The sequence below is a fragment of the Macaca nemestrina genome, chromosome 10 (genome assembly GCF_043159975.1).
Source record: "Macaca nemestrina isolate mMacNem1 chromosome 10, mMacNem.hap1, whole genome shotgun sequence".
NCBI classification, from domain to species: domain Eukaryota; kingdom Metazoa; phylum Chordata; class Mammalia; order Primates; family Cercopithecidae; genus Macaca; species Macaca nemestrina.
The window spans coordinates 14,502,881-14,529,564 of record NC_092134.1 but is presented as its reverse complement, the minus strand read 5'-3'; the positions used below and the strand labels follow the sequence as shown (position 1 = coordinate 14,529,564).

The window sequence follows — 26,684 nt, the reverse complement described above, 5'->3', positions numbered from 1 at the left end:
TTGCAAAAATTTTCTCCCATTCTGTAGGTTGCCTGTTCACTCTGATGGTAGTTTCTTTTGCTGTGCAGAAGCTCTTTAGTTGAATTAGATCCAGTTTGTCTATTTTGGCTTTTGTTGCCATTGCTTTTGGTGTTTTATTCATGAAGTCCTTGCCCATGCCTATGTCCTGAATGGTATTGCCTAGGTTTTCTTCAAGGGTTTTTATGGTTTTAGGTTTAACATTTAAGTCTTTAATCCATCTTGAATTAATTTTTGTATATAAGGTGTAAGGAAGGGATCCAGTTTCTGCTTTCTACATATGGCCAGCCAGTTTTCCCAGCACCATTTATTAAATAGGGAATCCTTTCCCCATTTTTTATTTTTGTCAGATTTGTCAAAGATCAGATGGTTGTAGATGTGTAGTGTTATTTCTGAGGGCTCTGTTCTGTTCCATTGGTCTATATTTCCATTTTGGTACCAGTACCATGCTGTTTTGGTTACTGTAGCCTTGTAGTATAGTTTGAAGTCAGGTAGCATGATGACTCCAGCTTTGTTCTTTTTGCTTAGGATTGTTTTGGCAATGCAGGCTCTTTTTTGGTTCCATATGAACTTTAAAGTAGTTTTTTCCAATTCTGTGAAGAAAGTCATTGGTAGCTTGATGGGGATGGCATTAAATCTATAAATTACTTGGGCAGCATGGCCATTTTCATGATATTGATTCTTCCTATCCATGAGCATGGAATGTTCTTCCATTTGTTTGTGTCCTCCTTTATTTCATTGAGCAGTGGTTTGTAGTTCTCCTTGAAGAGGTCCTTCACATCCCTTGTAAGTTGTGTTCCTAGGTATTTTATTCTCTTTGTAGCAATTGTGAATGGGAGGTCACTCATTATTTGTCTGTCTGTTTTTTTGTTATTGGTGTATAGGAATGCTTGTGATTTTTGCATATTGATTTTGTATCCTGAGACTTTGCTGAACTTGCTTATCAGCTTAAGGAAATTTTGGACTGAGACAATGGGGTTTTCTAAATATACAATCATATCATCTGCAAACAGGGACACTTTGATTTCTTCTGTTCCTATTTGAATACCCTTTATTTCTTTGTCCTGCCTGATTGCCCTGGCCAGAACTTCCAACATTATGTTGAATAGGAATGGTGAGAGAGCGCATCCCTGTTTTGTGCCAGTTTTCAAAGGGAATGCTTCCAGTTTTTGCCCATTCAGTATGATATTGGCTGTGGATTTGTCATAAATGGCTGTTATTATTTTGAGATGCATTCCATCAATACCTAGTTTATTGAGAATTTTTTAGCATGAAGGGCTGTTGAATTTTGTCACAGGCCTTTTCTGCATCTATTGAGATAATCATGTGGTTTTTGTCTTTGGTTCTGTTTATATGATGGATTACGTTTATTGATTTGTGTATGTTGAACCAGCCTTGTAATTTCAGGATGAAGCCCACTTGATCATGGTGGATAAGCTTTTTGATGTGCTGCTGGATTTGATTTGCCAGTATTTTATTGGGGATTTTTGCATTGATGTTCATCAGGGATATTGGTCTAAAATTCTCTTTTTTTGTTGTGTCTCTGCCAGGCTTTGGTATCAGGATGATGCTGGCCTCATAAAATGAGTTAGGGAGGATTTTCTCTTTTTCTATTGATTGGAATAATTTCAGAAGGAATGGTACCAGCTCCTCTTTGTACTTCTGGTAGAATTTGGCTGTGAATCCATCTGGTCCTGGACTTTTTTTGGTTGGTAGGCTATTGACTATTGCCTCAATTTCAGAGCCTTTATTGGTCTATTCAGAGATTCAACTTCTTCCTGGTTTAGTCTTGGGAGGTGTATGTGTCCAGGAATTTATCCATTTCTTCTAGATTTTCTAGTTTATTTGCGTAGAGGTGTTTATAATATTCTCTGATGGTAGTTTGTATTTCTGTGGGATTGGTGGTGATAGCCCCTTTGTCATTTTTTTTTGGGCATCTATTTGATTCTTCTCTCTTTTCTTCTTTATTATTCTTGCTAGAGGTCTATCAATTTTGTTAATCTTTTCAAAAAACCAGTACCTTGGAGTTTGCTGGAGGTCCACTCCAGACCCTGGATTCATTGATTTTTTGAAGGGGTTTTTGTGTCTGTCTCCTTCAGTTCTGCTCTGATCTTAGTTATTTCTTGCTTTCTGCTAGCTTTTGAATTTGTTTGCTCTTGCTTCTCTAGTTCTTTTAATTGTGATGTTAGGGTGTCGATTTTAGATCTTTCCTGCTTTCTCTTGTGGGCATTTAGTCCTATAAATTTCCCTCTACATACTGCTTTAAATGTGTCCCAGAGATTCTGGTATATTGTGTCTTTGTTCTCATGAGTGTCAAAGAACATCTTTGTTTCTGCCTTCATTTCTTTATTTACCCAGTAGTCATTCAGGAGCAGGTTGTTCAGTTTCCATGTAGTTGTGCGGTTTTGAGTGTGTCTCTTAATCCTCAGTTCTAATTTGATTGCACTGTGGTCTAAGAGACAGTTTGTTGTGTTTTCTGTTCTTTTACATCTGCTGATGAGCGCTTTATTTCCAACTATGTGGTCAGTTTTGGAATAAGTGCGATGTAGTGTTGAGAAGAATGTATATTTTGTTGACTTGGAGTGGAGAGTTCTGTAGATGTCTATTAGGTCTGCTTGGTGCAGAGCTGAGTTCAAGTCCTGGATATCCTTGTTAAACTTCTATCTCGTTGATCTGTCTAATATTGACAGTGGGGTGTTAAAGTCTCCCATTATTATTGTGTGGAAGTCTAAGTCTCTTTCTAGGTCTCTGAGGGCTTTTTTATGAATCTGTCTGCTCCTGTATTGGGTGCATATATATTTAGGTTAGTAAGCTCTTCTTGTTGAATTGATCCCTTTACCATTATGTAATGGCCTGCTTTGTCTCTTTTGATCTTTGGTTTAAAATCTGTTTTGCCAGAGACTAGGATTGCAACCCCTGCTTTTTTTTGCTTTCCATTTGCTTGGCAGATCTTCCTCCATCCCTTTATTTTGAGCCTATGTGTGTCTCTGCAGGTGAGATGGGTCTCCTGAATACAGCACACTGATGGGTCTTGACTGTTTATCCAATTTGCCAGTCTGTGTCTTTTAATTGGGCCTTTTAGCCCATTTACACTTAAGGTAAATATTGTTATGTGTGAATTTGATCCTGTCATTATGATGTTAGCTGGCTATTTTGCTCATTAGTTGATGCAGATTCTTCCTAGCATCAATGGCCTTTACAATTTGGCATGTTTTTGCAGTGGCTAGTACCAGTTGTTCCTTTCCATGTTTAGTGCTTCCTTCAGGAGCTCTTGTAAGGCAGGCCTGGTGGTGACAAAAATCTCTCAACATTTGCTTATCTGTAAAGGATTTTATTTCTCCTTCACTTATGAAGCTTAGTTTGGCTGGATATGAAATTCTGGGTTGAAAATTCTTTTCTTTAAGAATGTTGAATATTGGCCCCCACTCTCTTCTGGCTAGTAAAGTTTCTGCTGAGAAATCTACATGTTAGTCTGATGGGCTTCCCTTTGTGGGTAACCCGACCTTTCTCTCTGGCTGCCCTTAACATTTTTTCCTTCATTTCAACCTTGGTGAATCTGACAATTATGTGTCTTGGGGTTGTTCTTCTTGAAGAGTATCTTTGTGGCGTTCTCTGTATTTCCTGAATTTGAATGTTGGCCTGTCTTGCTAGGTTGGGGAAGTTCTCCTGGATAATATCCTGAAGAGTGTTTTCCAACTTGGTTCCATTCTCCCTGTCACTTTCAGGTACACCAATCAGACATAGATTTGGTTTTTTCATGTAGTCCCATATTTCTTGGAGGCTTTGTTCATTTTTTTTTTTACTCTAAACTTCTCTGCTCACTTTATTTCATTAATTTGATCTTCAATCACTGATACCCCTTCTTCCACTTGATCAAATCGGCTACTGAAGCTTGTGCATGTGTCACGTAGTTCTTGTTCCATTGTTTTCAGCTCCATCAGGTCATTTAAGGTCTTCTCTGATGTTTATTCTAGTTAGCCATTCATCTAATCTTTTTTCAAGGTTTTTAGCTTCCTTGAAATGGGCTCAAACATCCTCCTTTAGCTTGGAGAAGTTTGTTATTACCAAGCTTCTGGAGCCTACTTCTGTCAACTAGTCAAAGTCATTCTCCATCCAGCTTTGTTCCATTGCTGGTAAGGAGCTGCGATCCTTTGGAGGAGAAGAGGTGCTCCGGTTTTTAGAATTTGCAGCTTTTCTGCTCTGGTTTCTCCCCATCTTTGTGGTTTTATCTACCTTTAGTCTTTGATGTTGGTAACCTACAGATGGGGTTTTGGTGTGGATGTCCTTTTTGTTGATGTTGATGATATTTCTTTCTGTTTGTTAGTTTTCCTTCTAAGAGTCAAGTCCCTCAGCTGCAGGTCTCTTGGAGTTTGCTGGAGGTCCACTCCAGACGCTGTTTTCCTGGGTATCACCAGCAGAGACTGCAGAACAGCAAATATTGTAGAACAGCAAATATTGCTGCCTGATCCTTCCTCTGGAAGCTTTGTCCCAGAGGGGCACCTGCCTGTATGAGGTGTCAGTTGGCCCCTACAGTTCACCAAATAGCTTTGGCTTTCCATCTGCCAGGCATGTGGTAGAATTGAACTTCATGACCCCCAGATGTCCAGGTCTCCCAGTTAGGCTATGTGGGGGCCAGGGACCTACTTGAGGAGGCAGTCTCTCCGTTCTCAGAGCTCAAATGCTGTGCTAGGAGAACCACTGCTCTCTTCAGAGCTGTCAGACAGGGACCTTTAAGTCTGCAGAAGTTTCTGCTGCCTTTTGTTCAGCTATGCCCTGCCCCCAGAGGTGGAGTCAACAGAGGCAGCAGGCCTTGCTGAGCTGCAGTGGGCTCCACCCAGTTCGAGTTTCCCTGGCTGCTTTGTTTACCTACTCAAGCCTCAGCAATGGTAGACACCCCTTCCCCTGCCAGGCTGCTGCCTTGCAGGTCGATCTCACACTGCTGCGCTAGCAGTGAGCAAGGCTCTGTGGGCATGGGACCTGCTGAGCCAGGCATGGGATATAATCTCCTGGTGTGTTATTTGATAAGACTGTTGGAAAAGTGCAGTATTTAGGCGGGAGTATCCCGTTTTTCAGGTATAATCTGTCACAGCTTCCCTTGGCTAGGAAAGGGAAATCCCCTGACCCCTTGTGCTTCCCAGGTGAGGTGATGCCCCACCCTACTTCGGCTATCCTTCTGTGGGCTACACTGTCTAGCCAGTCCCAGTGAGGTGAACCAGGTACCTCAGTTGGAAATGCAGAAATCACTTGACTCGTCTTCTGCATCAATCATGCTGGGAGCTGCAGACCAGAGCTGTTCCTAGTCGGCCATCTTGGAACAACTATTTTTATTTTTTGAGATGGCATCTCTGTTGCCCAGGCTGGAGTGCAATGGCATGATCTCAGCTCACTGCAACCTCCGCCTCCTAGATTCAAGCAGTTCTCTTGCCTCAGCCTCCCAAGTAGCTGAGCTTATAGGTACGCACCACCACGCCCAGCTAATTTTGTATTTTTACTAGACATGGGGTTTCACTATGTTGGTCAGGCTGGTCTTGAACTCCTGACCTCAGGTGATCTACCCACCTCGGCCTCCCAAAGTGCTGGGCTTACAGACATGCCAGCTCTTTTATTTCTGGAGGTAGAGACTTTGCTTGAGTATGGATTATGAAGATGCAAAGCAAGTTAGTACCTATTGTTCCAGGGGAGAAATACAGCATGTATATTTTTGGATAGATAAAGATTTTTTCTCCCTATATTCCTTATTATATGGACCTTGATGACTTATGGGGAAGAGCTGGATACATTTGTAAAGGAATCTCAGAGATTCTTGGGAGAAAAGAGATTGAGGTCTTAACCCCTGCCTTTTAAAATTTAATATTAAATTAAACCTTGACTAGAGTCAGGGAACTCTGAGGGCAAATTCATTATGAAAGAAGGATGGAAGAAGCTGTGATGGTGGCTTCAGTTCAACATCAAGGCCTGGGTCTCCTTAAGAAATGTCATGTTGTATGGACAATGCTGAAATGCCTTCTGACCTGACTATCTTGGCACCGTGGGTGTGCTGTATGTCTTACTGCTGGGTGTTTTGTGTATGTTATCAATTTTGTGATGAATATCTTTCAACTTGTATCTATTTATGAAATGTTCTCCAATATGCATCTCTGTGTGCAAGCATTTCCTTAAGATATGATCCTAGAAATGGGCATGCTAGGTCAAAGGGTGTATTAGGCAGGATAGGTAGGATATGATGCAGTAACAAACAACTCTAAAAACCTTAAAACAGGCCAGGCGCAGTGGCTCACGCCTGTAACCCCAGCACTTTGGGAAGCTGAGTGGGGCGGATCACCTGAGGTCAGGAGTTTAAGATCAGCCTGGCCAACATGAAAAAACCCTGTCTCTACTAAAAATATAAAAATTAGCTGTGTGTGGTGGCGGGTGCCTGCAACCTCAGCTACTCGGAAGGCTGAGGCAGAAGAATCACTTGAACCTGGGAGGCAGAGGTTGCAGTGAGCTAAAATGGTGCCATTGCCCTCCAGCCTGGGCGACAAGAGTGAAACTTGATCTCAAAAACAAAAATCAAACAAAAAACTCTTAAAACAACAAAACAACAAAGGCTTATTTCTCACTCATCCCACACATCTAGCTGGGTTATGTTTAAATCTTTTCACTCTGGGACCAAGGCTGGTGGGACTGCCACCATTTCAAACATGGCTAGTCACTACAGAAGCAGCAAAGAGTTCTATAGATGTTACATAGGCAATTCAATGCCCGGGCTTGGAAGTAGTACTCATCACTCCCTCTTACAACTCATAGGGCAGAACCAGTGACATGGACATCTGGGGGTTGTGAAGTTCAATTCTACCACATGCCTGGCAGATGGAAAGCTGGAGCTATTTGGTGAACAGTATTCACGACTATTTCAAAGGGTGTGAACATTTTAAAGGCTTCTAATACATATTGCCAGATTATGTCCCAGAATGGTTGTGCCAGTTTGTACTCTTACCCATTAAACTGTCCAGTACTTGTTTTAATAATGACATCATCCTCCATTGCATGGATGTACCATAAATTATTTAATCAGTCCCCTGCCAATGAGCATCTCTATTTTTTTCTATTACAGTGATGTGGTGAATATTATTGGACACACATATATTTGTCCCCTTGTTTCTTTAGGATAAATTCATAGAGATTACAATGCTGAATAAAAGTATATGAATACTCTTAAGGCTTTTGATACATACTATCAATGCTAGCCTCTCAGAAATATACCTTTTTATAGTCCTGTGGTCAGAATAGAAGAGTGCCTGTTTCATTGGTTTGGAAGAGTGATAGTAATGGCTGTGAACATCTTCTAAATTCCTTGATTCCAATCTCCAACTCTGGCTGATCCTGACCTTGGGTAATCAGTGCTTGAGTTCAGAAACATGGATTTGCATCAGGTGAGGAATGGAAGAGAGAGAATTTTTCTCCAAGGGCTATTTCCAGACTGGGCAGGCATAGAGTGCTCTAAGTGGCTTTTGTCTTAACTTAGAATGTGTCTGCCTGTTAGGTTTACCTTGAAACTTTGTCTTAAATCAGCCAAGTTAATGGATGAGGCTTGCCAGATGATAGAAAAACTAATGGGGCACTTGTTCGACACACTGCATCAGCTGACTGCTCAGTTTTCTCTCTGACAATGGCCAGGTCAGCCCCACCCTCCTGATTACAGTGTAAGCGGGGAGGGCAACTGGCAGATTGAAGCCATTAATGGAATGACTGGGGAAAGGACAGATAAAGGAGAGAATGAGAACAAGGACTTGTGGATGCATTTGCTGACAGTGGATTTATAACTTTAGGGGAGAGTTAAAGAGCTACATGCATTGAGAGGGACCAGAGTTTTGCTGCTTAAGACAATAGTGAAAATACAGTATATGAGGATAAGGGAGGCACTGCTTCAAAGATTCATAGACACTTGGGAGAAGATGAATTCTCAGATTATGATGCCCCTGTTTGTTTCTCTTTCATGTTTGTTGTGTTTCCACAATAATGAAATGAAACAAGGGCGGAGTGGAGAGTGGCATGCTTCCCCCTCCAGATGAGAATTTGCCTTGAGGTCTCAGGATGCCCCTTTTGGCAACAACTCTTTAAAATTTAATGGCCCTACTGAGTACACCTTCTGTGCCCCAGGAGGTAGTGAGTGAAGAGAATAAGCAGAATGCAAAGTCCCTGAAGGGCCCAAAGATAATATTTACTAAAGAGGAAGGAAGAGAAAGCATAGACAATTTTAAGTAGAGGTTAGAGCACTCACCCTAAACTTTGGTATAGTCATGCATGTGCTTACGTGTATGTGTAAATATTCACATGCATGTATACACATATGTGCTTTGTACCACTCTCTAGCTCTGTATTAATTAGAATATTTTAGCTTCATAGAATAAACTGAACTTAAAGTGACTTAAATAAGAAGGACATTTATTATCAGTAGGGAGACCATATAACTTATCCAAACCAGCACTTTTTTTTTGGGGGGGGGACAAATACTAAATCAGACCAAATGCTGGCACAAATGTAAACTGGGGGAGTTCCAGGAAATCCACGATGTATAATTACCATAATTATCCTACATATCAAGACATTTCTTGGCAAGGCAGCTCCAGGGTTAGTTCTGGGGCTCAAAGTCATTGGGACTCTCAAAGTTCCAGTGGCTAGCCTTTGTCCTTATACTTTTTGCTTCAAGCTCAGAGATGGCTGCAACAGCTCCAAGCATCAAGACATCAGTCTTATCCAAAGGCACTGACTTTGTAAGAGGAAGGAATGCATTTCCCAGAAGCCCCCAGAAGACTTCCCATCACGTTCATTGGTTAGAATCATGTCACACATCCATGCTTCAATCATTACTGACAAGGGCAATGGAATTACTGTGAATCGGTTTTGACCAGTCAAGGCTCACTCCTCCCTTTGGGTTGAAAGTGGTACAGGCTCACTTCAAACATTTAGCTGTTGGGAGAGTGAATAAAATTAAGGTTCTGTTGAAGAGAAGGAAGGGGTGGGTGAATGGATATTGGGTATACATTTGAGAAGGCCCACCTCACTACCCAATCGCTTTGGCCAGATCTCCCATCTGAGATCTGTAAAGAGGCAGAGTCAGGAGACAGCTATAGATAATCAATGGAATATATAAACATGTTTGCAAATAACCAAGGTCTAACAATATCTGCATATATAATGATTTAATGTTAAAAAGATCTTTGTATCTTTTATCTGTCTAGATCCCCACAACTCTGTGAGATTAGCAGTATAGGTATTAGGGTCCCCAATTCTCAGCAGCAGCTAGGATTTGGAGACTGAGATACCAACGGTTATATCCAGTAGGGGGAAAAATGGGGAGCTCTCAGTCATTCGGTCACTTGTTACTGGTTTCAGAGCTACTAAATATCTAAGGATGGATTAGAACTCAGTTCTTTTTTTTTTTTTTTTTTTTTTTTAGAGAGTCTCACTGTGTTGCCCAGGCTGGAGTGCAGTGGCATGATCTCGGCTCGGCTCACAGCAACCTCCGCCTCCTGGGTTCAAGCAACTCTCATGCCTCAGTCTCCCAAGTAGCTGGGATTATGGGCACCTGCCACCACTCCCAGCTAAGTTTTTGTATTTTTAGTAGAGATGGGGGTTTACCATGTTGTCCAGTGTGGTCTTGGACTCCTGGCCTCAAGTGATCTGCCTGCCTTGGCTTTCCAAAGTGCTGGGATTACAGGCATGAGCCACTGCACCTGGCCAGGAGCTCAGTTCTATCTGATTTCAAGTTCCATTATCATGCTATGCTATGCTGATCTAAAAGATCAAAACATTTTTTTCTGCTGGCATGGTGGATGGGCATGTGAAATAAAGAACAAACAACATACATTATTCATAACTGAGTTGGGAAGGTGAATTTGGTTGGGGTTGTAAACCATACCTGGAACCCTGTATTTTTTCTCTGCTATGTAGTCTGCCATGTAAGACAGGATACTGGAATATAAGAGACAGAGAATGATATTACTAAAGACACCTTGAATCTATTTTTTAAATTAATTAATTAATTAATTAATTTCTGAGACAGAGTCTTGTTCTGTTGCCTAGGCTGGAGAACAGTGGCGCGATCTTGGCTGACTGCAGCCTGCCTCCCGGTTCAAGTGATTCTCCTGCCTCGGCCTCCTGGGTAGCTGGGATTATAGGCACACACCACCATGTCTGGTTAATTTTTGTATTTTTAGTAGAGATGAGGTTTCACTATGTTGACCAGGCTGGTCTCGAACTCCTGGCCTCAGATGATCCTCCTGCCTTGGCCTCCCAAAGTGCTAGGATTACAGGCATGAGCCACTGTGCATGGCCGAGTCTATTTTAATTTATATATATATTTAAAGGATGGAAGAAAGGTATAGAAGGAAGGGCGAAAACTGTCAGATTTTGTTATTTTTTCATTCTGTTGTGATTATTTTTTTAACACAGAGTGGTTACTTTTCCCACTTCTCATAACCAATTTCCATACATAACAGGGTGCCAACCTAGCTTGTTAAGAACTGGTGTGCTACAAGTCACCAGTGAGGGATGGAGTCAGTTGGAAGGAAGGGAGTGGGGAAGAAGCAGAGAAAACCTCCATTTTCTCAAAAATACCCCATTTTGTGTGTGTAGGACCCACGGTCAACTGTCACATACCATTTCTCTTCCTCTCCTTTCATGCTCCACCTCCTCCCCATTTCTCCTCTTCCAATTAAGCCTACTTGGGACCCATCTCTAACAAGGAACTGTGTGTGAGTGCTTGCTAATGATTTCATTTTCAACATGTCATGAGTCAGGAAGCAGCTGGGAGCGGAGTGGCTCAGATATGAGCAGCCTTGGCTAATTAGGTTTCCGGCTTCCTTCTTCCTCTACCCACCCCCTGCCGGCCTGCCGCCCTGTCACGCCCTCTGTTGGATTGCATTCTGCTGGCTGTCTTTGTTAATTTGAAGATCTCATGCAGAACTACACCATCTTCCACATTTATTAAAGGTTTCTCTGCTGGGGCTGATAATGCCAGAAATAATTAGCGATTTCTTCCTCCCCTGGGGTATCTCCTCAATGGGTGACCTCATAGTGATCAGGGAGAGTGGACCACACCAAAGGGGCATTTGTCAGTTTGTGGGGGGCATTTTTGGCTGACAAAATGACTGGAGGAGAGGTGTTATTATTTAGTTGAGAAGGCCAAAAATGACAAGCTTCTTGCAAAGTCTGTCCTGCACAACAAAGGATTGTTGTTCTCAGTATGCCATTGGAGATCCATTGAATAGCATCGCAAAGTACGGAAGGCAGAGGCATAACTGCTCCCCTTTAAAAGGCAGGGATGTGAGAGAAAAGGGGTTCTTCTTCTTATCTAGGCAGGGAGGTGGGAGAAAAGGGTTCTGCTCTGTCTTTGAAAGTAAAATATTTGGGGCACTTCTGGGACATTCTGTTTCTGTTTTACCTCTCGGTCTCCAGGACCAAGCACATCAGAGACGCTCAGTTATCCAGTGTTGATGTGAGTTGTTCATGCCCTTGATGTGCCTGTAGATGCCAGTCACATCACAGATGCTCAATCATCCAGTGTTGATGTGAGTTGTTCATGCCATTTTCTAACCTATCTGTGGCTTTAATGAAATTTTAATTGAATGTCAATTAAATCATCAGAATCTCGTGAAGAAGACAGAAACCACATTAGGTATTTCAACAGAGAGAATTTAATTTCAAGATTTGGAAGGACAGGTTATGGAGGATGGAAAAGTGAAGGCAGATCAATGACATAGCCCAGATATAATAACTGAGGGAAGCAGCTACTGCCCCTATGGGTGGGGGAACAAAGAGAAGGGCACGTGTTTCTCAAAACCTAGAAACTGGGAGGAGGGATCATGGAGCTTAAGCTTAAACCTCCGATAAAGGGACACCCCTGGTTTGCAGTGGTATCCATGAAAGGGCATAAACAGGCTGATTCTAGGAGTGCTGGAAGCAACTGGAGATGGAAACTACTTACCTAAGTGAGGTGGTGGGGGGAGGAAGAAATTAGGGTTGGGGTAGAAGGGAATAGAAGATTGGGAAAATTGCTTTGCTAGGGAGGTGCTTAAAGGAACAGGATGCAAACAGGTAGAAAGAGCAAGTCCCTTCCCCCTCCTCCAGGTTTCACATCTCCTCCTGTTGACAAAACCAACAAAGAAATCCAGCCGGCAATAATGCAATGCACTTTGCAGACGTAGCACCACTAGCACAAAGCAGAATAATAAAGGGTGGATTTACAGCTGAGAGACAAGAATTAAAAAGTAGTAAACCTATTTATGTATTGGGTTTAATCTAGATTATCTTGTCCTATTATGTACTAAATTAGGTCTTTGGAACCCAGAGGTGAGCAAAATAGATACAGTCTAGACTCTCAGAGCTTACAGTCTATTTAGAGATTCCAGTCTGGAACATGACATGAATAATTACAAACACAATTAATTGTTATTATGATATGTATTTTAAAGCAGAAGTACAGGGCACAGCGAGAGCATGTAACGGGGGACTTGAACTGTTCTGGGGTCTGAGAGGCTTCTCTTAAGGAAGAGAGATTTAAGACGTTAGATCTTAAGATTTAAGAAAGGTGAGGAGGAGGACTTAGCAAAGCAAAGGGGAGAGAGACAGAGGAAACAGCAAAGGCTGGGAGGTAAGAGGATGGTGGAGCCCTTGGGGAACTGAAAGAAACAGTGCGTGGGTGACATTTTCCAGTGGTTCAGGGTTCCAGTCCTGCCTCCTCCTCCTCGAAGTCTCCCTTTCAGCTCCAGGACAGACAGGCACTGAGCCCTTTCCCACTAAACTCCATTTTGGCCTCCCCTGGCACTTAGTTCTGCATCAGGTCATGCTGTCCCTGGGCTGCTGTCTTCTTCTGCTGTGTGGTCCTTGTGTTGATAAATAACTTTCTTTGTGCTACTACTCCTCCCAACTCCTCTTCTCTTTGCTGAACTTGGAGCAGTTACTCAATAGAAATGATTGATTTAACCTCACTGGTAATAAAAATTGCAAATCAAACTATCCTTGAGACATCATTTCTCACCTCTAAAATGGAAAGATTTGTAGAAAATGAGAGCACCCAGTGAGGGTACCAACAGGAAGTAGACAATCTGACAGAGTGGCGTGGGAAGGCAAATTCAGACACATTTTATACAGAAGAATTTGGTAAAATAAATCAAAAAGCCTTATACATATGCACAGCCCCAAATCCCATAATTTCATACTTTCACATCTAGGAATTTATCCTAAGGAAATTATCACAAACGTATCCAAAGATACAGCTAAGAAGATGTTCATGGCAGCATTCTTTACAACACTGAGCCAGTTATTTAACAATTAGAGACTAGGTAAGTAAACTGTAGTGTACACATATAATGGACTTTGTTAGAGCCTTGAAAATGAAGTTTAGTGATTCCTCCAGAAACCCAGACCCGAGTCCAAATTCTGGTTCCCAAAATTCTCCGCCTTCCTTCTCTGGAAAAGCCATTCGATGTTTTGGAGGCTGGGTTCTCTTGCACAAAGGGAAGGACTACCTATATCTTTCTCAGCTGGGTTGCTGTGAGGTTGAATGTGGTAATGTGGTTGTGGATGAAGAGTGAAACTTCAACCTCTGTGGGGTTTTTTGAATCCTGACATATCCAGGTTTGCTTGTCACCCTAGACTCCATTCAGACCCAAGGCTTGGCCTTTACTACCCTAAGGGAAAAAGGATTCCAGTGACGTCTGTAGCTGTGGAAGTCCACAAGGCTGGGATCTTCTTGACAGCAACAAGAGTTTAGAAAAATTTTTATGAAGAATTACTTATTACCCCAAATTCCCTAAATTCCAGACTGCAGGAAGTGTGTAAAGTTAGACACTTAGATTCAAGTGGAACTCTGAACAGTGCCTCTCTGGGGCAAAGCTCTGGAGGGGTGTTAGGGAGCAGGGCCACTTTAAGTTTTGGATTCTGTGGGGGTCTCACTGCTCTGGTGAGGCCTGGCTATCTGGGTTCAAATTTCAGTTCCAGGTCTTAATGGCTGTGTGCATTAGTCAGAGTTTTCCAGAGAAACAGAACCAATAGGATATAGATATAGAAGAAGGGATTTATTAGGGGAATTGGGACATACAATTATGAAAGTGGACAAGTCCCACAAAAGGCTATCTGCAAGCTGGAGAACCAGCAAAGCAGGTGGTTTAATTCATCCAAGTCCAAAGGCCTGAGAACCTGGACTCCTGATGTCTGAGGGCAGGAAAAGATGAATGTCCCAGCTCAAGCAGAGACAGCAAATTTGCCCTTCCTCCACCCTCTTGTTCTATTGAGGGCCTCAGAGATTGGATGATGCCCACTCACGATGGGGAGGGCTGATTTTCTTTACTCAGTTCACCAATTCAAATGCTAATCTTTTTCAGAAACACTTTCGCAGACATGCTCAGAAATAATACTTGACCAGCTATCTGGGCATCCCTTAGTCCAGTCAAGTTGGCATATAAACATCAGTGATCACACTGTGTGACCTTAGGCTGGGGACTTAAGTGTTTGAGCCTCAGTTTCCCCAGCTATGATAGGAGATAATAACGGATCTTACTGTAGAGAGTTGTTGGTGGGAATAAACGAAGCACATCTTGTAAAGCGCTAAGAATGGTGACTAAAAAAGACTCAATATGTTGGGTGAAAAAAAAGCCAAGGGAGATTGCAGGCCTGGTGGGGATGACACTAATGTCAACGTGGTGCACTAGGTAGAGAGAGCATGGGCGTGGTGGGTGGTATGGTCGGATATGTGAAATCCAGAGAGAGAGAGAGAGAGTATGTGTGCCTTTCTAGTGTCCCTGGAGTGTCATGGTCCCTGGCCCCTAAATGGGACTTGAAGATTAGGGGGAAGGGAGAGAGTGGGCTAGGAGTTCTGCAAGTCTTCTTGTGGCCCAGACATAGGGACTGCAGCAAAGGATGTGAGGATTAGAGAAGGTGTGTTCCATGCCAGAGGGCAGCTGATGTAGGGGAGGGCATCATGATACAGGCAGGCTACATCTTCATGGATGCCAATAGAGGACATGGATGGGTGTATTAGTCCATTTTCACACTGCTATAAAGAACTACCTGAGACTTGGTAATTTTTAAAGATAAGAAGTTTAATTGGCTCACCATTCTGCATGGCTGGGGAGGCCTCAGGAAACTTACAATCATGGCAAAGGGGAAGCAAGGCATGTCTTACATGGTGGCAGAAGAGAGGGAGTGAGGGGGGAAGTGCCACACCTTTAAACCATCAGATCTCGTGAGAACTCACTGGCTGTCACAATGACAGGATGAGGGACACAGCTCCCATGATTCAATTATCTCCACCGGGTCCCTCTTGCAACACGTGGGGATTATGGGAACTACAATTCAAGATGAGATTTGGGTGGGGACACAGCCATACTATATCAATGGGCAAAAACATAGACCTGGCCATTCCTCCCCACTGAAGCCATGGCAAGATCTGAACACCCCTTGGTATCTTCCCTGTGGAGGGAAAAGGAGTGAGAAAATCTAAAATCTGACTTGGTTTAACCCGAAATCAATGAGAAGAATAAAAATCACTAAAGTGATTGAGCTTACCTGGAAGTGACAAGATTAAATGTTCTGCTTCAGAGAGTTTGGGAGACTCAAGACAGAAATTAAGTGCAGTGGGAACACGCACACACACACATACACACACTCACACACGAAGTTAATATGTTTTCACTCTTGAGAAGATGCTAGGAAATTCATAATGACTACATTGGCAAAGGGTTTAGCCTATGGTAAGTGCTCCCTAAATGGTAAATAAATACGTACTGCATAATAAAAACAGGAAAATCAAAAGCCGCCCTTGGCAATGGCCGGTGTTTCAAGTTGATAGAGGGGGTGGGAGCTGAGAATCAGCCTGGGCTCCATTCTCTTCCTCTTTCCTCCTGACTATATCCCTTTATTGGGCCACACTTTTTCCCTGCTGAGTCTCAAAAGCAGAGCACCGCAAAAGGCAGTGGAGTCTGAGTGCCTGCCACACCATAAATACTTCCAGCGGGAACAGAGATTTATGGTGTTATAAATGTCAGCGGCGGGCCCAGTTTGTGTTAATAGCCTTGTTAGTTACATTGCTGTAAAATCCAGATCTCCACACTGTTTAACAGCTACAGTTCTGCTCAGCAGCATTAATTCAATAAATTGAGGCCCCTTGACATAAATCTTAAGGCTTCCGGAACTTGATTAGGAAATCCCTCCTGATAGATTAGAGATGGACAGATGGAGTGAGGCCAATGAGCTTCTAGCAGGAACCATGATTCACATGATGCAGCTGTCTCTTGGGCTGTCACTGTGGGTCACTTCCTACCTATCATCCTGAGTGGACTCAGTCTTGCCCTTGAACATCATGAGGCCGAGAAGGGTAGCTGATGGTCCAGGGGTGGTGCTTTCACGCCCCCATTAACCTCTCCTGTGCCTTTGTGCAGATTAGAAAATGGTCCCCTCTCCAGCTGGATACAGCTTCCAAGGTGAATGGCCTCATGGGAGAATGGCACCTTTAAGGCAAGAGGAGCTGCAGGCTGGATTTCAGTACCCCTGGCACCCTCAGCTGGGGAGCCTCGTAAACTGAAGATCCCACACAGCCAAACGTGATGGCCTGGGTGAACTTGTAAAATTTAACTCCAACAAAAGAAGTGAGAGCCTATAATGGAAAGACTTAGAAATTATAAAGTCAAAAACAAGCAAGGTGAAACAATTTCTTGTTAGGCATACGTATGTAAAAAAAAAAAAAAAATCAATGGAATGATCAATCCAACATCTAGGATTGTGGCTCCCAGGAAGAGAAAGGCAGGAAGTTGGCGGAGAGGAGCAGATAGGTAGATGAAATTATTGTTAATATTTAGGTTCTTGGTTTGGACAGTGGGTCCGTGGTGTTCATTATATTATTTATTTTATTTTTATTTATATACATTTATGGGGCACAAGAATAATTTTGTTACATGCATAGATTGCATAGTGGTAAAGTGAGGACTTTTTAGGGTACCCATCACCTGAATAACATACTTTATACCCATTAAGTAATTTCTTATCATCCACCTTCCTCCCACCCCATCGCCCCTCCCAGTCAGTGTCTATTGTTCATTACTCTACACTCTACATCCATGTGCACACATTATTTGGCTCCCACTTATAAGTGAGAACATATAGTATTTGTCTTTCTGTGTCTGACTTGTTTTGCTTAAGACCATGGCTTTCCAGTTCTATCCATGGTGTTCATTATATTATTTGAAAAGTACTATACATAAAATAAAAGGGCCAATCATTAGGTAATGATAGATCCAATTCTATGTATCTGGGGAGAGGGAACAGTCACAAGAAAGAAACTAGACAGGCGAGGTCTGCTGTAGCCTCTGTTTTTCTTCCCCCACTCCCTTACTCCTAACAACAGTCCACACATACTGACCCCTGTGCTAGGCACTTGACATTCATAATTCCACTTAGTTCTCTTAGAAGTACCCTGTGTGCCTGAGAGCACTGTGTGATCTTGGGCAAGTTACTCAATTACTCTGTGCTTTGGTTTCCTCATCTGTGAAATGTGGTTTCAGAAAACAAACAAACAAACAAACAAACAAAAGAACTGCAGAGATCAACACAAAACAAAGTGAAAGTGATTTGGAGCATACAAATATACAACAAAAATCAGTGAATAAAATGTGAGTGGTAATGGTAGGGGTTTTGTAGGCTATGAGGATTAAATGAGATATTAGGTTTGAACCTGTGCTTGGCATTTAGTAATTACATCTGCAATAAACATTAGATAACAATACTATCATTATGTCCATCTTACAGATGAGGAAGGTAAGTGATGGTTTGAAAAGGTAGATAACTTGCCAAGGCTACACAGTTGATACCAAATGGCCGTTCCTTTCCTTCCTTTCTATCCAACCCATTCTCATTCCTTTCTTTCTATATCATACACACATTACTTGAGTGTTTAATGTGAGCTAAGGAAGTGCTAGATTCTGAAGTACATAAATGAAAGGATACTGTATATAATACTCACCCAGAAGGATCCCACAGTCTTTGAGGGCTGGGTGGAGGTGGACTTCTGAGGGTGTAGATTCCTCAAGAGACAGTAGAGGTGTAGCCTGTCCCAGAGGCAGAGGTTGGCTTGCACTCATTACAGTCACATTTCTCCTATGCTAGGGAAACTCTGTCCTTGCTTTATCTCATGACTAAGTGGCAGCCCTGGGAGAAAAACAGGGTCTCCAAGGCCCCTGGGGACAGAAGGATTTTGATTTCTTCTGCCACCTGTACATGGTTTACAGGTGTATGAATGGGGACCTGGTCTTCCAGGTGTTTCAACCAAGCTTAGTTTTGTTGAGAGCTCTCCAATGTCACCTCCAACTTTGCGCATCACAAATGGTGATGGATAGCCCGGGCTGCTTTACACCGTGGCTGTGTTCCCTCTGAATGAAAGCAGAAGAGGCTTTGTAGTCTGTTAAGGTCTGGACTCTGAAGCCCCAGAACATCACTGCTGCCTCATTCTATTGCTCAAAGCAAGTCACATGGTAAGCCCAATTCAAGGGATGAAGAAACGCACTCCATCTCATGTTGGGAAGAGCAGCACGGGTGCATACAGAGATGGAGAACTATTGGTGCCATCTTTGTAGACAATCTAACGCAGGCATCTTATCCAAGGAAGGCTTCCTGGAATAGGCAACATCTAACTCAACACCTGCAGTTTACGTATGAATAGGCAAGAGACTATGGAATGTTGAGCACAGAGAAACAGGATAGGTGAAGGCCCAGAATCAAAAGGGAACATGGAACTTTCAGAGAATTGAAGGAAGAGCAGCAAGGAAACAATGGAGGAGTGGTAAGAAGTGAGGCTGGGGAGGTGGGCAGGCTGTGGATAATGGAGAGCCCTGTAGACATAGTACTTTATACTGAGGACAACAAGAAGATTGAAGGAATTCGAGCCTGAGAATGACAGGACCTGATTTAAGTTTTAAAAACCTCTCTCTGACTGCTCTAAGGAGAATAGAGTGTAGCAAGTGTGGAATGGATGTTCTGAAATCAGTATGAAGGCTGGTGGAGTTTCCGAGCAAAATATGGCAGTGGTGTTAGTGGAAATGGAGGGATATGGATAAATGCGGAGGATTTTTAGGAAGTCAATATCATGGTGGGTTACAGCCTGAGCATCTACCCTTGGGTTCAAGCCAAAATGAGTCACCTTCTCGCTTTACGCAGGTCTAATTCACCTCCAGATGAATTAGCTTCTTTCTTCTCTCCTTTCCTTTCCTTTCTATAGCAAGCACCTACTGTCCCCACCCCATGCCTAGGTGACTTCCATAGCCTACTAATTAGTCTCCCTGTCTTCTGGGTCTTCCCTTTCTGGTCCATCTTGCATACTGTCCCTAGAGTTAAGTATTCTAATATGTAGCTTTACATTGTGTCAGTTTTCTGTGCGAAACAACAAAACCAGGCTAGGGTTCCCTGATCCTTACAAGAGAAAATGAAGTCTTTCACATGGCGTTTTAGGTATTCCTCAGTGTGGTCTTCTAAAATTTATCTCTTATTGTTGTTCAATGGGATCCCATCTGCCAGATATAAAAATGTTACTGGTGGGCGAAGAATTCTTGAATGACAGTGATAACAGGGACAATAGTGTAGTGTAGTCATATCTATCAAAATTAATTAAATTTCCTTTTAGAATTGGTGAGGTAGACATGGAGATGCGCTTCTCAGATCCCCCTTTAAGGCAGGACTTGCTGCCCAGACACAGGAGTGTGGTCAGCAGATGGCCTCCAGCTGTCAGCCCCTTTGACAGCTGCAGGGAGCTCCCTCCCCCAAGGTCATGCCCTTCCGGGGCAGTTGACATGCAGTAACTGAATGAGACAGGGGTATAAAGGCTTGGCTGTTTCAGTTCTGCCTGGTTGGCTGGCTTCGTTGGACCTGCATTGTCATTTTGACTTTTTTCTCTGATCAATTCTGCTTTCTCTCCCTTCCTTTTTTATTGAAACATAATGCATATACTATGTAAGTCATCCATTTATAGTGTACAATTAAATAAGTTTTTAGTATATTCACAGAATTGTGCAACTGTCATCACAATCAATTTTAGAACATTTTCATCACCCCCTAAAGAAACCCCATACCCATTAGCGTTTACTTTTCATTTCCCTCAAACGCCCAGTCCTAGGCAACCACTAAACTACCTTCATCTCTAAAGATTTGCCTGTTCTGGACATTTCATACAAATGGAATCATATAATATGTGGTCCTTTGCATCTGGCTTATTTTTCTTAGTGTTTTCCATGTTCATCCATGTTATCGCATGTATCAGTGGCAAATTTCTTTTTATTGTTGAATGCTATTCAATTGTATGGAAATATCACATTTCATTCATCCATTCGTAAGTGATGGACATTTGGGTTGTTTCCACTGTTTTTGATTATTATGAATAACGCTGCTATGAACTTTTATATACAAGTTCATGCATGGACATACGTTCCTAATAAATATTTTGCAACCCAAACTCCATCTCGGCATCTCTTCTAGAGAATACAATCCGTGACAGTTTCCTCTTTAGGAATTTATCCTGCAGAGAAACATGCAATACACATGACATCTGTGCAGCAATCTTTACAGCGGCATTATTTGTACTGGAAAAAATACTGGAAGCAATAGAATGATTATCTCGGGATGATCAGAGAGGTTAGGCGACCTTTAGGGTTGCATGGCAAGGAAGTGGAAGACTAAGATTTGAATCTGGGTCTATGACTCCATTGCATGTCCTCTTTCTTCTCCCCTCCCTACGTCCTCTGCATCTGGATTCTAAATGGGCTTTGTACACATAGCTCACAAACTAGCTGCCCTCAGTTTAGAAAGGAGCTTATATGTGTGTTTAGTTTGGACCACACAAGTTTGCAATGTTTAAAAATCTGGGAATTTCATATGAAAATGAAGATTATGAGCTTCTTTTTTTAAAAAAAATGAAGGGGCACAATCTGCCAACACTTGACATGAATCTTTACATGGCAAGGCTGGCTGGTGCTGAGTGGCGGCTTGCATGTCTGCAACCCCTACCTCTCCCCTTTTGTGCACATCCAGTGCACTTCGCTCGCTTTTGTTCCCTGTCTGGCTCTTCTAGGCATTTGAGGCATCGACCTTTGCAATTTCAGCATTTCATTCATTTGGGGTATGTGTGGTTCTGAGAGGCCATCTTCATCCGGTGACCTAGTCTTCGTGCTAAGGAAAAAGGATTTCCGTTTGTTGATTTTCTTTTTTCATCTGGAGGGAAAGAAGGAGGGTGTCCTAGCCTGCTTAAGCTGCCATAACAAAACGCCATAGACTGTTGGCATAAACAACAGAAATTTATTTTCTCACAGCTCTGGAGGCTGGAAAATCTACGGTCAAGTTGCTGGCAGGGTTTAGTTTCCGGTAAGGCTCTCTTCCTGGCTTGCAGATGGCTGCCTTCTCATTGTGTCTTCACATGGTGGAGAGAGAAGACTGTCTTTTCTGCTTCTTATAAAGGTAGCAGCTCTGTAGTAAGATTAGAACTTCACAGTTATGACCTCATTTATCCTTTATCACCTCTTCACAGGACCTATCTCCAAATATAGTCACAGTGGAGGTTAGGTCTTCAATGTTTGAATTTTGGGGAGACACAAACATTTACTTCATAACAGACAGATTGCTTTTATTTTTGTTTCCTATGGCAAACCAATATCTAAGTCCCAGGTGATTCCTCCAATTCAGCTAATTCCTTGCTTATAGATTCTGTAGGACACCCTAATCTCCTTCCTTATAATAAACCCCTTTTGTACTTAAGGTAGCATCAGTGGGTTCCTGTTACTTGGTAGGAAGGGTGACAACAGCAACTATGGATAACCAGGTGGGAATGCACAGTGGATGTGAACATGGATCTAGGAGGCAGCTGCCTTCTGCCACTCAGTTGCTTGCTGTCCACAAGTAAGGACTCTGGGATTAAACTCTGGGATTCTCGGTTGTCTCATCTGTAGAGTGGGGATGACATGGTATGTAATAGGCTGGGTGATTGTAAAATTTTAATGACATGATGAATGTAAAGTCTCATCAGAGTGGTTAGTACATAAGAAACACATAATATGTGATTTTTTAAAATAATGATGATGATTATCATTATTATTCAGTGGACCAACTGGGCCAGATACTTTTGATTTCCTCCAGTTCTGACATTCTTATCCCCGGATTTTAACCTAATATCAGAATAAGGTTTTTGGAGTGTCTACCTTGCTCCTGAAATTGTGTTTAACATTTTGCGTAAGAGGCATTTTTTGGAGGGGAGGGTAGAGGAGCCCAGAGCTTTCATCAGATTCCTAAAAGAGTCTGTGACCCTCGTCCCAATCAGTTATGGATCCCTTTTCTATACTATAAGGATTCCACAATATTTCAGGGTGACCCTTAAGAAGTATAAACTGACCCTCCTGAGATTAGGTCAGTACTAAGACAGATTTCAGTTAAAAGCTTTATCGTAACTTCCAGGAAAGCTCCGGGATCTAAGGCCCATAATCAACTTTATCAAAGCAATTTAACAGGAATCTATCTCCCAGCAGCATGTGGCCCCACGGGGAAATAAAATTTGATGGAAGCAGCAAGGACTATTGTGTCCTTGGGAAAAGTCAACTTTATGTGTGAAGGATTGTTGTGATATGAATGAGTAGAGCAACTGGAGAATTCCAGAAAAAGGTAACAGGCTTGACCTCTTGTCAAGGTTCATGTGGGATTGTAGGAACATCTGCTGCAACCCTGACCCTGGAAATTATGGACAAGAGATATCAAGGCTCAGAGTTATCTTTCAATGTACAGTTAATATTAGGCTACATTACCCCCCTCCCCAAATTTCCATGTCTGCCTCTTATTTAAAGCCGTATATTTCAAAGTGGAGCACCTATAGCCCTGAAGATACCTGACAATAAACTGGGAGAGTCAGAAAGCCACAGGTGAAACAGGAAGAACTTCCTGGGACTAATAACTTTAAATATTTTTTAAAGGGCAGAATATTTTAAACATTAAAACTTTTTTTTTTTTTTTTTGGATGGAGTCTTGATCTGTCACCCAGTGTGGAGTGCAGTGGCGCGATCTTGGCTCACTGCCACCTCCACCTCGCAGGTTCAAGCGATTCTCCTGCCTCAGCCTCCCAAGTAGCTGGGACTATAGGTATATGCCACTATGCCCGGATAATTTTTGTATTTTTTAGTAGAGATGAGGTTTCACCATGTTGGCCAGGCTGGTCTCAAACTCCTGACCTTAGATGATCCACCCGCCTCAGCCTCCCAAAGTGTTGGGATTACAGGCATGAGCCACCTTGCCCAGCCTAAAACAAGTAATCAAAGTATGCATGAGTGTATAGAAGCTGAGACAACAAGAGTCGTTGGTGACATTTTGCAATTGAAGTGATGAGTTCAGCACTTCAGAAAGAATAGTTACATAATTTGTCCTCTTCTATTTATAGATACTCTGGTGAAAAAAATAAAAATAAAAATAAATAAAAAAAATTGGACATTCCCTTCCCTCAAATTCAGGGCAAAGCCTTCATACTTCTTAGCATAACATAAAGGCTTCTTTACGCTTTGACCCAAATCTTCTAAAGCAAGATGTCCCCAAGCAGCCATAGCCTAAAGCCTACTAGCTGATCCAGCCAGTGAAAAGGAAAATCTTTTCCCAGTGGTTTGAACAAAAGTTGCACAGTTGATGCCCATGGACATTAATTAGGTCACTGCACATCCCAAAACAAATTATTGTGATTCTGATTGGACAATCTAGGTGGTGAGTCATCAACTCCTTCAGAACCTTAAGGGCTGAAAGTGTGTGGTGTAGTGGGGGATGTCTCTTAAAGAAAACCAGAGGACTTTTATCAGAAGAATGTATGGATTCTGGGCACGTCAAACCACATATGTTCATTTTCTATATAAAGTGTACTCGATTCTAAAGCCCACACTTTCTTTATCTGCAATCTTCTCATCCCTTTTATAGAGCCAGGTGCTGAGATCAGAGAAGGGCAGGGTCATCCTGAAAGTCACACATTACATCGGCGGCAGAGGTGGGTTTGGGACTCAGGTCTCCGAGTTCAGTCAAGGCTGCGCTGTAAGTTGTGCTGGAGACTGAGGAGTGAATTAGCTTGGCAAGCAAGGGAGAATGGTCACGGTGCATGCTGTCATAATTCCATTGATTACTTTGCAGATGTTAAGAATAACAAGAGGATAAACAGCAGTGAAAGCGGATCAGATGGCTAATGCCGGGGAGTAGCCTTAAACCTCAAAACTGGGGCTGCCAATGCATCTTTATGGGTGGGTGTTGGGATGGGATGTCTGCTTGGTGAGTGGGTGAGAGGCTCCTGGAAAACTGGTGAGTTTGGCATGTTATAGCCCCTTCCATGGATATCCTCTTTCCCTGTTGCTGTAATGTGGCTTTCCCTAGAGCCTTCTCTGGTGGTGTTTTTTCTTGCACAGGCCTCATACTCTTGGCCCTGGAAGTGAGTTCAGTGTCCTTCTTGCTCCTGCTAGCCACTTCCCAATCCTTCCTGGCTCCCAGCTCTGAATTTCCTGTTATCCCTTCCTCATCTACTACCCTATCTTGTTGCAGTCACCTCTCCCTCTCACTGTTACTCTCCCTTATTGCCTGATGACTTAACGGCCTACTCACCATCAACACTTAGATGTCTAAAGAGCAAGTCAAACTTAACTGTATCCCAAAGTGAGCTCCTGATGGTTATTGTCCACCCACATCATAGCTACTCCTCATACAACACTACCATCTCAGCTAATGGCAACTCCATCCTTCCAGAGGCTTGAAACAGAGACCCTGATTCCTCCTTTCCTCACACCCAATTAGCAAATCCTGTAGATTCCATCTGGAGACAGTAGAACATGAGACAGCAATAAAAAAGAACAGGCTACAAATACATGCAACAACATAAATGAATCTCAGAGTCATAGTGATGAGTGAAAGAAATCAGATACAAAAGAATTTCTATATCAGCCAGGAGCAGTGGCTCAAGCCTGTAATCCCAGCACTTTGGAAGGCCGAGGTGGGCGGATCACCTGTGGCCAGAAGTTCGAGACCAGCCTGGCCAACATGGTGAGACCCTGTCTCTACTAAAACTGCAAAAATTAGCTGGGTGTGGTGGTGCACACCTGTAATTTCAGCTACTTGTGAGGCTTAGACAGGAGAATCGCTTGAACCTGGGAGGCAGAAGTTGCAGTGAGCTGAGATCACGCCACTGCACTCTAGCCTGGGTGACAGAGCAAGACTCTATCTCAAAAAAAAAAAAAAAAAAATTATGTGAAGTTTAAGAACATCTAACACTTAGAGAAGTCAGAATACTGGTTACCTCTGCATGGGTGGGTGGTTTTGATTTAGAAGGAGTCCAAAGGAATTTTGTAGGCTGCTAAAAATGTTACATAAATGATGCTCTGTATGGTTGTTACATGGGTAAATACAAATGAAAAAAATTTATTGACTAAGAGAAGTTGATTCATGGGTACAAATATGCAGTTTGATAGAAGAAATAAGACCTAGTGTTTGATAGATCAGTAGGGTGACTGTAATTTACAATAATCTGTGGTATATTTCAAAATAGCTAGAAGAGAATAATTCAAATGTTTCTAACATAAAGAAAAGACACATATTTAAGATGATGGATATCTCAATTACACTGATACAATCTTTACAAATTATATGAATGTATTAAATTTTCACATGTACCCCCAAAATATGTACATCTATTTTGTATCGATAAAAATTATTTAAAAAATTCATTGGTCTATACACTGAAGGTTTATGTCTTTTGCTGTCTGTATTCCATGCTTCAATAAGAAATAAAGTATGTATATATCCAGATTCTAGGCCTAGCCCTGAAATCATCCTGTGTGATCCTGTAGGTCTCTTTCCCCTGCTGCAGTCATGGGATAAAGATTCTTCTCCTTCCTTCATCCTCCACATTCAAAATATAAGTAAGTCTTCTCAGCTCCACTGTCAGAAACATCTAGAATTTGCTCCCTATCTCCATCTTCCCTTCTCTACCCTAGGGCAAGTTATTACCATTGGTCACCTGGACACTGAAACAGCCTTATTCTTTTTGATGACTGCATAGTGTTCCATCCCATACAGTGTGTAGTGAGATGAATGGTGGCCCCAAAGATATGTCCATGTTCTAATCCCTGGAACACTGTCTCAGCCTCCTCAGACTGCCATAATAAAATATCACAGATGGGGTGTCTTAAACAACAGGAACTTATTTCTCACGGTTCTAGAGGCTAAGAAATCCAAAATCAAGGTGCTAACAAGGTAAGTTTCATTCTAAGGGATCTTCTCTTGGCTTGGAGGTGGCTACAATCTTGCTATGTGCTCACATGACTTTTGTGTGCATGAGGGGGTGAAAGAGAGAGCAAGCTCTGTGGTGTCTCTTTCTATCAGGACAGTGATCCTGTCACAAGAACCCTACCCTCATGACCTCGTCTAATCCTAATTACCTCCCAAAGGCCTCACCTCTAAATACAATCACACTGGGGGTTAGGGGTTCAACTTAGGAGTTTTGGGGGGACACATTCCGTTCATAACAAACCTGTACAAGTTACTTTAATTTAAAAAAGGATCTTGCCGATGTGATTAAAGATCTTGAGATAAAAAGATCATCCTGGATTACTCCATGGGCCCTAAATGTCATCACATGTATCCTTATG

The 26,684-nt window shown here is 42.4% G+C and overlaps 1 long non-coding RNA gene across 1 annotated transcript; it reads left to right on the top strand.

Moving 5' to 3' along the window:
- Positions 1-18,804: 18,804 nt before the first annotated feature.
- LOC105495026 (uncharacterized) lies at positions 18,805-21,926 on the top strand. The gene is made up of 3 exons (XR_011608486.1): positions 18,805-18,835; positions 21,351-21,402; positions 21,794-21,926. It is a non-coding gene; the product is annotated as an uncharacterized lncRNA (long non-coding RNA).
- Positions 21,927-26,684: the final 4,758 nt, after the last annotated feature.